The sequence below is a fragment of the Suricata suricatta genome, chromosome 13 (genome assembly GCF_006229205.1).
Source record: "Suricata suricatta isolate VVHF042 chromosome 13, meerkat_22Aug2017_6uvM2_HiC, whole genome shotgun sequence".
Lineage (NCBI taxonomy): Eukaryota > Metazoa > Chordata > Mammalia > Carnivora > Herpestidae > Suricata > Suricata suricatta.
Genome location: NC_043712.1, coordinates 36,680,516 through 36,685,306, shown reverse-complemented (window position 1 = coordinate 36,685,306; position 4,791 = coordinate 36,680,516).

The window sequence follows — 4,791 nt, the reverse complement described above, 5'->3', positions numbered from 1 at the left end:
TGGGAGCCCCCACTCCCACTCGACTCGCGCTCGCACGCGCCCTCCCCCCGCTGGCACACTCGCCCGCACTGGCACGCGTGGCCCCCTCACATTCGCCCTTCCTCGGGAACGCCCTCCAGACGGTTGTGGCCCCTGTGCTTCACGCGCAGGCTCGACCGCTGGTCTCAAAAACGCGCGTGCACACGAACCCGCACCCACTCCGCCCGACCCCCTAGGGACGCTGGGCGCGCCCCCTTCCCTCCTCCCAGGTCGCTCATTCACACTCCCTCTCTCACTCAGCCTTGGCCAGGTCTCTGCTGCTCAGTGCTCCCGCTTGTTAAGGCCTTGACGGCCTCATGCCGACCCCCTGGCACACCCTGGGCCAGTTCTCAGGGCCCTCCCGCAGGCATCTCCGAGAGAAGCACGAGCCAGAGCCCCCAGGCCCCATTTTGGGTACCGGAGACCAGCCGTCTCCCCCCCTCCCCTATTCCACGGCCCCCAGTAATGACCACCCTCCCAGTCACATACATATACACCCCTCACGTGGAGGGAAGGTGGTTTTACGCTCCCCTGACCAGGATGAAACAGGCTGGGTCCAGGCCCTCGTCTCCCATCAAGTCTCCGGTGACACTATAGCTACCCTCTCCTTCCTCGCCTCGCGGTACACATCGCCTGGGGGGAAACCTTTGCTGGAATGAACAGGGTAGGGAGGGTACACCCTCTATGCCTGGACGGGCAGTTCCAGAATATGGGGCACGCGCGTGTTTGGCGCTCCTGGAGGTTCGCTCATCGAGTTTTCCTTTCGCAGCTTCAGCCTCTGAGGGGCCAGTATGCTCACTTCACTTGCCCCCGGGGCCTCTGTCTGGCTACAACAAGGGGGATTAAGGCTAGACAACCCGACCAACTTCTGAGGCCACGCGAGAGAGCAACAGAAAGGTTGAATGCCAGAGACGGAGAACGAATGGCCCACCCCCATCTCCACCCCATGGATTTTTTCACCCGACCTTTGACCCATAATCCCTGCTCCTGGCCCCTCCCGGGAGCTACTCCAGGGCTGGGGGCGGGGAGAGGGGAAAGAACTATCTCCCAGTTTCCTCACACCCTTTCCCAGTAGGCTGCCCTAACGCCGGGCCCTTTCCCAAGAAGTGCCTCAGGGACTCCCTTCTTCCCGCCACTGCCTGGGCTTTTCACTTTCACTTCCGTGGCTTCGGAATCCCCTCAGAGCAATCCGCAGGGGTCAGCCGGGGCTGAAGCTCAGAGAGGGCCAGCTGGGGCTTAAAGATACACAGCGAAATAGTAGCACTCAGCTGAGATCCCGCCCATCACCACCCACATTAAGTGTCCCCTATCCGGCCTCTTGGGCCCGCAGCCTCCAGGGTCCCAGGCCACGGACGGGGACAAGATGGTGGAGACTGGGAAAGGAGGGGCGGGGGGCGGCGGGACTAAATGGGGGAGGGGAGGGAGTCAGGAATTGCCCCTCATCGTGCGCAGCAACTAGACTTGGATGAGGTTGGGTGCTGAGGGGGCCCTCGTATCCCTCGGGGGCCCGACTGGCGCCGAGATGGACAGGTCATTGCTGCGTGACTTGACCTCCAGTTCCTCCTGTGTCCCAGACACTGCCTCCTGCCAGGTTGAGAGTAGTGTGGAGTTCCGCCCCGGATAAGGTCCCCTCTCCGCCTGGGGACTCAGGGGCTGTAGTCAGCAGTACCGAAGTCTGCGGGTGTCGGGCCAGGGTCTGCGCCAGGCAACAAGGATCCGGGAGCCGGACATGTCGGTGTGTCCGAGGCTTAGCGAGGACAAGAAGCGCACGTCGGACCGGATCCCGGCGTCCGTTGATCTTCAGCAAGTTCCAGGCGCAGCACCCTGGCCTCGCCCGCTTCCCCGGTGCCGCAGCGACACCTGGCGGGCGGTGAGGGATGCGCGTACCCACCCGCCGCCCCCGCCTCCCCGCCCCGCGTCCTCCCTCCCTCCCCCACCCCCAAGGCTGAGGCTCCAGCTCTGAGTCGGCGCCCACCGATGGAACAGCTTGGGTGCGGCCCCCTCACTTCGGCCGCCGTAAGAACTGATTCTGCTCCCATCTGGGCTGGGGCAACAGATTACTCGTAGGTTTCCGCTCCCACAGCCTTCAATCCCCTGTATGCCCCACGAGTTTCTGAGCTTCATAAGCCTCCGTGTTGAACCTTCCCAATACCCTGGCAGTGGGGGCGACGCTAGGCTTCTTAGGTGGGGTTTCAAAGCCCTTACAGGATCTGGCCCTGTCTCCTCTCAAGCTTTTTAAGTTTAAATTTTATTATTACTTTTTAAAGAAATCTCTACTCCCAACCTGGGGCTGGAACTCACAACCCTAAGATAAAGAGTCGCATGCTCTAGGGACTGAGCCAGCTAGGCGCCCCTATCTCCAACGGCCCAAGCGCTGCACCAGGCCCCTTCTCTGGCATGGCACACTTATTCTTTAAGCTAAACCCCACTTTACCGACACTCCCCCCTTAGTCCCACCCTATCTTCACCCATCTTCAACATTTGCTTCTCTGGTGAGGGGCAGCAGGAAATAATGCCCTTATTTCAGAGCCCTAGTGCCTTGCAAGTCATATAGATTTAAGATTTGATAACCCCAGAAGGACTTGGAAAATTGGGGGAAGTTCTTCTTGACTTCTGAGTCCTTGGAGTTTTACCCTTGCCATGAAAGAGGGCTCTCTGGCAGGACTTTTGGCTCAAACCTCCTCTATCACGGAAAGCAAGGACCCTTCCCCATTCCTACTGATAGGCCCTCAGGGAAGGAGAGCTTCTATCCCCCCTCTATGGTCTACCTTTTCTAGTGCTCCTTTGGGAAATGATGCTCTTTTAATGTCCTATACCATCAGGAAGTTCCACTGTGGGTCACATTCTTGGCTACCCAAAGTTACAAACACACATAGGCTTTCTGTTTTGCCTACAAATGCCAAACACCCATAATGTAAAATACCATAGTTTCAAAGAGTCAAAGGTTGGGACGCCTGGGTGGCTCAGTCGGTTGAGCATCTGACTTCAGCTCAGGTCTGATCTTGCAGTTTGTGGGTTCAAGCCCTGCATGCTCTAGGGACTGACCGCTTGGTCAGGCTCTGGGCTGACAGCTTACTCAGAGCCGGGAGCCTTCTTCGGATTCTGTGTCTCTTTCTCTCTCTGCCCCTTCCCCATTCGCACTTTGTCTCTCAAAAATAAATAAATGTAAAAAAGAAATTTTTAATTAAAAAACAAAAACAAAGAGTGAAAGGTTTATGTTCAACCTCCCTATGACACACTGGGAGTCAGGGTCCTCTGCTTGAGACTAGCAGCTAGAGGTCCCAGAAGGGCAGGAACCCCTGACCCCACACATAGACACAGTCACACAAAGCCATGTACTCAGTCACACCGCATGTCACATAGGCACACACACACACACACTCTCAATCACACAAAGTCCCCACTGGGGTTTGGCAGTAGGGGCGGGCTCTGAGAGGCAGTTACGTAAAAGCCCTCATAGCTCCCCCTTCTCCCCCCCCTCACTCCCCCTCACTGCGCCCCCCCTCCTGCTTCCTCTCCCAGTGCCAGCGCCCGGGGCGGCTTGGCCGGGGACCGGGAACAGCTCGGCCTCGCAGAGGCTCCAGGCGCCGAGAAACCCGATCCCCACACAGCCCCAGGCCGAGCTAGGCAGGGGGGCCCCTTGAGCACCCACACACACACACACACACACTCAGGGTCCAGCCTAGCACCCCAGGGAGGACTCACTTCTATCCTGGGACAGCAGCTAAGGCCCACTTACAACACCCTGATGCTGCAGAGCCCCTTTTAGAATCCTGTCATTTGGACCACTGCCTAAGAGTTCCCTGACCCTTCTAACCTTGGCACCAGGAAAGGGCAAAGATTCCCTAAAAGTAAAGAACAGGAGAGAGCTGAAACTATAATGGGGAAACCTAAGTATTCAGCCTGGAATTGCTCTCAACTCTCTGATCTATCTATGTACTTCCCTCCAAACTGGAGCCCTCTAAATCCACTCTGATAGAAAGAGATAGTTTCATTCCTGCTCCCTGACCCCCCTCAGATTTGTTACCTACCAATCCCAACATATTCTACCAGAATTCTGAATTGTTTGGATAGGTCCAAGGCCTCCTCTCCCTCTCTTTGATATCCTCCCTTCCTCCTTAGTTGGAAGTTCTAAGGCCAATCTAACCCCAGTTCCTCCTGTTTTGCTAAGAAGGAAGTTTGTGGGCAACCTGAGACATTGAGAATGAAATCCCCGAAAGGAGGAAGGATTAAGGCTCAGGAAACCCCTGAAAGTCCGGAGTCTAAAAGAAGGGTAGAAAATGTCTGTGTCCCCCCCACCCCACCCCACCCCAGTAAAACCCTCACCCTGCTCTGCAGCCCAGACTCTATTTTTCACAATAGATTTTGGGTATTAGCAGGCCCAGGCAAAAAGGGAATTTCCTCCTATGTTCTCTGCTAATGAACAAAACATTTCATGTTGAAATTCCTCCTCTGCCCCCAGCCCAGTGTCTCTAGGGCCCCCCAGCCTGACCAAGTGGAGGGACCACTAGGAACGGAGTAACGGTAGGAACAGTAGAGTAATAGTTCCAGGAGAAGCATAATTTACATTGGGTGGGGGGATCTTGTTTTGTAAATAATTAGAGTGGCTTTTTTTTCACTTTTGGCTAAAATTACCCACTCCTGTGGCAGCTTCCCAGAAAGGGCGGCGGGAGGGCAGCCGGAGCTGTCCCAAGGCCCAGGACATGGCCCCCCTCCCCTGGGCGAGGAGCTTTCCCCAAGTTGTTTTCCTGGTCTCTTCCTCTTGGATGTTTT